This window comes from Elephas maximus, chromosome 4, assembly GCF_024166365.1.
Source record: "Elephas maximus indicus isolate mEleMax1 chromosome 4, mEleMax1 primary haplotype, whole genome shotgun sequence".
NCBI lineage: Eukaryota > Metazoa > Chordata > Mammalia > Proboscidea > Elephantidae > Elephas > Elephas maximus.
The window spans coordinates 109,172,444-109,181,165 of NC_064822.1; positions in this window are offsets into that span (position 1 = coordinate 109,172,444).

Consider the following 8,722-nt stretch of genomic DNA (forward strand, 5'->3'; position numbering starts at 1 on the left):
CCATCTCCATTCTCCTGATTTTATGTTTATCATTTCCTAGTTTTTCTTCATATTATTACCACATATTGTTTGTCACCCCTCCTTTTTTTTTTTTTTTAACCATCCTGAGGGTTTGTAGACTTCTTTGACTTACTCTTTTCATTCAATATCATGATTCTAAGATTCATGCATGTTGACATAGGTGGTGGGGTTGTGTGCTGTGCAGTTGATGCCCACTCATAGTGACCTATAGGACAGAGTCAAGCTGCCCCATAAGGTTTCCTAGGCCGTAAATTTTTACCAGAGCAGGTTGCCAGGTTTTTTCTCCTGCAGAGCTGCTGGTGGGTTCAAACCAACGATCTTGCGGTTAGCAGCAGAGCGTGTTAGCCATTGCGCCTTAACCGTTGCGCCACCAGGGGCTCCTTGTTGATGTAGGTAGCTGTAGTTTATTTTCACTCATGTATAGTAACCCACCAATTTATTGATTAATTCACACATGTCATGGGTTGAATCATGCCCCCCAAACATATGTGTCAGCTTGGTTAGGCCATGATTCCCAGTATTGTGTGGTGTCCTCCTTTTTGTCATTGTAATTTTATGTTAAAGAGGGTGAAAGTGGTATTGTAACACCCTTGCTAAGGTCACATCCCTGATCCAATGTAAAGGGAGTTTCCATGGAGTGTGGCTTGCACCACTTTTTATCTTACAAGACATAGAAGGAAAGGGAAGCAAGCAGAGAGTGGGGGACCTCATATGACCAAGAAAGAAACACCTGGAACAGAACACATCTTTTGGACCAGGGTTCCTGCATGTAGAAGCTGCTTAGTCCAGGAGAAGATAGATGACAAGGACCTTCCTCCAGAGATGACGGAGAAAGCCTTCCCCTGGAGCTGACACCCAGAATTTGGACTTCTAGCCTACTAGACTGCAGGTGAATAAACTTCTGTTTGTTGGAGCCATCCACTGTGATATTTCTGTTATTGCAGTACTAGATAAATAAGATACCATGTCAATAAATATTTAGGTTGTCTCCAGTTTTTTTTTTGCCATTACAAACAATTCTGCTTTGAGCATTTCTTTACATGCTTCTCTGTATACATGGGTAAGAGTTTCTTCAGGATATAAAATGGAATTGCTGGGTTGTAGGATATGAATATCTTCAACTTTTTGAGATAATGTCAATTTGTTTTCCAATATTTATGCCTACCAAAGTATATGAGTTTCTGTTACCATCATATCCTTGCTAACATTTGGTATTTAGTCAATCTGTTAGGTATTAAATGGAATTTCATGGTGGTTTGGATTGTATCTCCCTGGTTATTAATGAAGTTGAACATCTTTTCATATATTTATTGGCCATTCATGTTTCCTCTTCTATGAAATACCTATTCATGTATGTCTTTTGCCCATTTTCCTATTGGGTTGTTTGTCATCTCCCTATTGATCTTTAAGAATTAACAAATACATGTATTCTAGTACTGATTCTTTATTAGTGCCAGCTATCTACTCCAGTTTGGAGAGGGGTTGGGATTTTAGCAGAGGCTTAAAGGATGGATGATTTCAGTTCCAGCGGAATCCTCATTTGGTTGAATTAATTCTTAATTCATTCATCAAATGTTTATTGAATGTCTAGCCAGACATCACACTAGGCACTAAAAATACAAATATATCCCACATTTGCCCACCCCTCACCATTTCCAGGAGCCCTAATGGAGAAGTGGTTAAGAGTTCGGCTGCTAACCAAAAGGTCAGCAGTTGAGATCCACCAGCTGTTCCTTGGAAGCTCTATGGGGTAGTTTTACTCTGTTCTGTAGGGTCACTATGAGTTAGAATCAACTCGAAGGCAACAAATAGTAGTAACACCATTTCCAACACCTACTTGTAGTCTAAGCCACTGACATCTCTTGCTGGACCACTATTAATAGTCTCCTAACTGGTCTCTGGCATTTGGATTTTATCAAGAAAGTAGTGAGAAGTCATTACAAGGTTTAAGCAGGAGAGTGAGAGGCTCAGGTTTGCATTTTAGAGAGATCATTCTAGCTCTAGTGTGGAGAATGGATGAGAGGGACTGTTGGCAGGGAGAGCAATCACAAGGGGCTGTTTTCATAATCCAGGTGGAAGATGGTGGTGGTCTGAGTTCCGGGGTGATGGTGAGGATCGAGAGAAGTAGGTAGAGCTCAGAGAAGTTTAGAAGAAAGAGCTAACAGGCTTCAGCGATTGATGGTATGGGGTATGAAGGAGAAGAGAGAGATGAAGATGGTGCTCAATTTTCTGGCCTGGGTCACTGGGTGGTGCCATGCTCTCTGTCCCAAGCCTACTCTTCTATCTCTACATTCTAGGAACCATCCCCATAGGCTCCACAACCTAGGAGCCTTACTGCCTAGGCTGACCCTCCTCTAAACTTGGTCTTGTATATGATGACCCTGCCATGAGTCTAACCTTTTCTCTGGCCTTTACTCCCTCCAGTCTCTCCCCATTAAAATAAAATTAAAACTATCATCTAGATACCCCTGGTTCTGTCCTTATTTTCCCAACCCTGCCTGAGCCACTAGGTCTTGAATTATGTGTTAGATCTCACCTCAGATGTCACCTAAGCTCACCTAAGAACAAAGATCTTTCCCGATATCTCTCCACAGAAGCGGACCCCAGGCTGTCCATTCAAGGGAGCCACTGATGAATGCTATTAGCAGCCTGAAGACTCCCAGACATAAAGGCCATAAAGGAGCAGCAGGGTAGTTGTCAAAATGACTACAGGTATGCACTGTAAGTTAGCTACATCTTCTCCAGGTTGGAAATAGCAGAAGCCACGGCAGCTGGGAAAGGCCAAACCGAAAAACCCATGGCAGGGCAGAAGAAATGCCCTCTGTTTGCAGTAAGCTGAAAAGGTTTCAGGTGGAAAAAAAAGATTACGGGTGAAAGGTAGATTTTGGAAGCTGTGAGAAGGAGAGGGGAATTGCGTGGTGGGCCAGACTGAGGGCTTTCTGGTGTAAAGAACAGAATTGGAAGGCAGGAGGGAAAAAGTCAGAATGTTGTAGTGAGATGAGCAGGCCCACCCCTAACATTTATGGGGCTCCGGGCAAGATAAAAAATAAAGGCCCACATACCAAATGTCTAAATATTTAAAAGTTATAAGTCAAAGCTAACAACTATTAAATAAAACATGTTCTGCCTTCTTATCTTGATAAATATATCTTAATATTAACTGGGAGGTTTATATTTAGAATTCTGAGAATCCTCCAGCCCCCAGCCTGACCCCTTCTCTTTCCATTCTCAGCTCTATCCCCCTACCTGAGGGGCCTGACATAAAAGGGTATGTTCAGTGCAGCCACACATCTAAACTCCATCCACACTCTAGGCTAACAGGACCAGGGGTATACACCCAGCTCAGTCTATACTCTCAGCAGATTGGATGCCAGGAAGAGTTCGTGCAGGTTTGGAATAGAGGTTTAGAAGTGGGCTCAGAGTTCTTGCTAGGGGATCTTTGTGTCCTGGGTACCAGGAGTGTAGTCTAGGAGGAGAGAGGCATGCGCTCTGCTGCTCTGGGTAGTCTCATCCCCTTGACTTTAAGTGCTCCTCACTCTGGAGGAGGGGGCACTGTAAAACAGGCACCCAGGGTAGAGGCCCTCTTCCTAGGTCTAAGAACATGGCTCCGAAGTCATATAGACCTGGTTCAAGTGCCTTACTCTTCTTTGACCGTAGGCAGCCCCTTTGACCTTCAATTTCCTTACTTATAAAACAGGGTAATAATGCTCATCTCACAGGGTTATTGTGAGAATTAAATAAGCTAATATGGGCACCCACAAAACATCTAGTATTTAATAACCACCACTTGGCTCACATTGGTTTCCTTTCCATTTACCACCATCCTTCCCTCAAAGTAACCATGGAGGCTAGGGAAAAAAATACCAAGTTTTTTTAGGTAAAGCTGCCTGGCAGGAGTAGGTCTGAGAGAAAGGAGTTTATAAAGCAGACAGTAATAATCTAGGCAGTAATAATCCCAGCTCAGGCTGGGACCATGTGGGAGAAAGAGTAAGAGTAAGCTGTCTTATATGCAGATAAATGAGAAATGGTAATGGTGTAATTGCTTTTACAGTCTGTTTGTTTTGCTGAGGGTAGCAGCTGGTTACTGTTTTGATTCTTGGTTTCAGGTTAAGAAAAGGGAAGAAAAAGTGTGAATAATCTAAAATAATACAAAATCCAGGCATCATTACTTGGTGACTAGTAACATGGTCAGAGAAACACATGGTTACACACATATATGGGTGCTGTCTTTTTAAAAAACACACCTCTCATCTTTGTTCCTGAACATGTATAGATTCTTACCACATGCTGTTTCTTGCTGCTCTTGCAGTCTGGAATGCTCTTCTCTCACCTTCTTAGCCATTCTAATTCTACCCATTATTCTAATCTGACTCCTTGCATGTTAGCATCCCTGACTACGGTCCCTTGCCCCTTCCATTGAGCTCTTCCTAGTCTACATCACCTAGAATTTATTTATTATCTTAATATGTTCAGTGTCTTGTATTGTTCCCTTGCTCTTTCACATGTGCCAATCTTTTCTTCCCAACTATAAAAAACTATAGTCTAAGCTTATTAAGGGCAGGGACTGCATATGGTGTCTATGTGTTCATTCGATACACATTTATTGAGTTCCCATGTGCCTGAAACTGTGTTAGGTAGTGGGGATGCGAAGATGAATGATTTTGTGTATATTATATCTCCTCCTCACTGTAGGAGCTAATAATGTAATGGACTCATGGTTTGATAAATGCCTATAAAAGTGTTGAGCACATAATGGGCCCTCAATATAAGTTTGATGGATTGATGAAACATGCTGCTTCTCAACTAGGCAGCCAATAAACGAATGAAACAACTGAATTAACTAGCCACTGGTATAGACTCGACGGCAATGGGTTTGGTTTGGTTTGGTACAGCTGTTCCAGGTGTACCCCTCCTACATGAACCTAGTTCCTGAAGACTTAAAAGATGTAAGACTAGTTTGTTGGGAGAAGTGGGCTTTAGAATCATCAAGGCAGACAGTCTGTTGTCTTTTTCAAGGCATTGTTCATTCCTTTCTTTAGAACCTAGTGATTAAGTCATGAATCATTTTACAGGCACTGAATACCTTTTGCCAATTTGTGTCATTCAGGTTAGTGAGTTATGAGAACTGCATTTATCATAATAAAAGCAGCTATTATTTTTATTGAGTACTTCTTATGTGCCAGACATTGTCTGATTTCTTTACATTAGTTAACTAAATCCTAACAACAACCCTATGAACTAGGTACTATTATTATCCCCACTTTATGGTGGAGGAAACTGAAACAAAGCTAGGAAGTTAGAGCATCAGGATTTGAACCCAGGCAGTTCGATTTCACACCATGCTGTCTACACGATGAGTTGGGAGAGGGTAGAGCTGAGTTCTTGAGCTGGCCCTGCCATTCACACACTGTGAAAGTCAACTCAGAAGTCAATTCAGGTCTCCAGTCTTCAACCTCTTCTGATTATATAACTAGTAAGTGACAACACTGGACTTAAAGCTAATTCTTCTGAGTCCAAGTCTAGTGCTCTTTTCACCAGCCTTAGCTGGTAGAAAATTTGGTGGTTATCCCCTAAATCTCAGCTTTCATCTCCCGGTAGTATTGTCATTCATAAGATGGGTGTCCTTTTTTGAGAGGTTATATGTGAAATCTTTGATGGCTTTGTAAAAGCCTTGGCTGATGCGGAGTATACAGTGAGCTGCAGAAGAAGGGCCCTTAACCCTGATTTTTTCTGGTGACCCCATTCCTCAATTCCTAGGTTTAAATGTGAATACTTCCTAGTGTATAGGATGCTTGCTATCAAAGGCCCATTCAGAGAGTATATAACTAAAACCAGGTTATGATCAAAAGGCAGGTGGTGGGTCCAATCCATACCTGAGTGTGGAGCTGGAAGGGCACCTTCAAGAGACTGAGACCAGGTAACACGAAAAGACAGGCAACTGCCAAAGCTGCCCAAATCCTCCATTTTGTCCCTTCAAAGATGGGACTTGGCCTCCCTTGTATGAAGACAAAAGATGATAATTATCTGAATAAGTGTGCATGGTTGCCTGGCATCAGTCAGTGTTTTAAATTGGTATAGATAAATAAAATCTGTTTGCTGCACTCTTCAGGTTGTTACTTGACTCAGCTCTCCCCTCTTTAGCCTCCCTCTTCCGCATATCAACGGAGGGCGGGCTATGTGTTCTGTTCTCTCCAGGGCAGCGTCTGGCTGAGGCCTCCACTGAGGTGTCTGCTGGTGTCCTTCCCAGGGCTTTTTCAACACCAGGGAGCCTGGCAGGACAGCCTTTGTGTCCTTGCTCTTACCACCTTCCTGGGCCTCCAATTTCATCTTACTATTTTTCAGAATCCTTAGCGTGGATCCTGGGTCTCCTGCATGCTTTCTAAAAACCTTCTTCTCCATCCGGGCATAAAATTCTACAGAGCCCAGGCAGAAAAAGATGAAATCAGCTCAAGAGGAACCCTCCCCCCTCATCTTGCACTCTCTCTCTCACACATACACACACAGACACGTATACACACAGTGTCTACCTTACGATGCTCCCAAATATTAAAACAAGATCACTCTTCTTATAGGAGATGGGGCCACACTTTCTGGGGATCTATGTGAGGTTACTGAGGGCTGAATTTCTGAAGCATCTCTTTCTATATTGGGCTGCAGCTAGGGTCTGGTGAGTAGGGGGTTCCAGTCAGTCTATGTGTGAATGTCACGTATGGGTAAAGCTATTTTCTTTAAGCAGAAGGTATCTTTAATTGTCGGCTAGAATTCTAAGTGGCTGTGGTGGTGGTGGTGGGAGTTGGGGGTGAGGGAAAAGTCTTGTCCTGACCCCTGTGGGGGGGGAGGTGGAAATCAAGGAGAAGTCGTAGTCCCCCTCATTCTGGGAACTCCCAGTTTTGGGGAAAAAAACCAGATCAGATGGAGTGAACCTGAAGGTGAGGGCCAGGGAGCAGGGAATCTTCATTTACAAACCAACAGGCAAACGTTTATAAATGAATTCACAAAGGAAGAACACCCTACCGCTTCAAGTAGAGAACAGAACCTGGAAAGGGGTGGGCAGCAAAAGGGCACGATTTAGAAGGGAGAATTTGGGAAAGGTTCTTGAAAGGTGTTTGTGGAGAGGTGGGAAGGGGGTCTTAGTTTAGGGTAAGGTACAGCCCCAGCCGCCTTTCCCGGGGTTCCTTGCCTGTAAGCGAGCTGGGTGGAGGCGCCTTCTCGGCAGGCCCAGCTCCCCTGCCCCTCCAGCTCTCCGGGTGGTTCCACTACTTGATGCCCCTGGCTCTCCTCTCCTCCCTAGCCACCCCCAGGCCCCTTCCTTCACACCCGCTCCTCCCAGCTCTGAGTCGATTATCTCCTGACATCTCTTCAAATCCAATTACCGAATTAATTGACGTGCGAACCGAGAGGCAAACAGAAAGGGGCGGCAAACACCGGGCGGCTCAGATTAATCCTCCGGCCTCGGCAGGCCCCGGCCAGGCGAGATTTACTGGGCCTCGAACACGGCGACAGTTCAAACCTTTGATTAATCATGTTTTTCTCCTGGCCCCATAATTCAGTTGCTTTTTTCCCTCCCTGCCTTTTTTTATCAGTGGAAACAGAGACGGAGTCCTCATCAGCTTCAATTACAAATATTAAGCCCCGGGACAGCACTTTGACAGAGAGGCGGCCGGCCCCCCCTCCAGCCCGCCCCTCTAAATCATCCCCGAATTAACATCACAATCGGCGGCTGGCGTGTGTTCAGATTTAAATGGTGGCATATTGTTTGCGGACCCTTTAGCTCAGACCCGCGGGTTCGCAGCTCTCCCCCCACGCCCCCCTCTGGCCTCCCGGGAGGCAATGACTCAGGAGCCGCGGGAGGCTCCGGGGCTCTGTCCCCAGCAGGGGGGGCTGCAGCCGGGTTGCACAGCGGTGGGGATGGTCTGGCTGGTGAGAGAGGGGTCCGGTGTGGAGGGAGAGAAAGTACAGATGCTAGGTGGCAGGGAGAGGAGCCCTGGGCTGGGTGCGTTTGGCCGAGGGGAATGGGATTTATGCAAATGAAGGCAAACGGAGGCTCCCACACAGCAGGTTTGGAAACGCCACTACGCAGACTTTTGGGAGAAGGTTATGCCCACCTTGACCCCTCGCAGGGTCTGCGGGGAGCTCTTGGGTCCTCCGGAGTGGCCAGATATGCGTTTTGAGATAAGCGGTATAAAGAGAAAATGCGGGGCAAGATTTCTGCATTTCCTTATATATGTCAGAGAAAATCGGCCTTAACCTTCAGCTGAAAGGTTTGACGACAGGCCTCAGGAAGGACTTTCTGAGTGTGAAGACACTAAGTGAGGTTGAAATACCTTCTAGAGATTTTTCGAATTAGAAGATCCTCCAAGTAGCCTTTTCAAGATTTCTCAGGGCTTTTGGGGTATCTTGATGACTACTTGGCTCGATCCCACTCAAGAGGAGGAGGAAGGGGAGAGTCATTCCCTGAACCCATCAATCCTTTGAGAATGAAGGAACTGGGGAAGGAAAGTTTCAGTCTAGACGTCTAGGTTTCCAGATATTTTCATATCTACCAGCCTTGACCACAAAAATCGCCAGACCCCTATTTCTGCCTAGCAACATACTAACCAATGAAGATGCCATTCAAACGGCTCGTTCGGCTCATCCTTAACTGGGATTGGCTTCTTGCAGTACGCGCATTCCAAGTTTTCATTGGCTGACGGCCACCTGT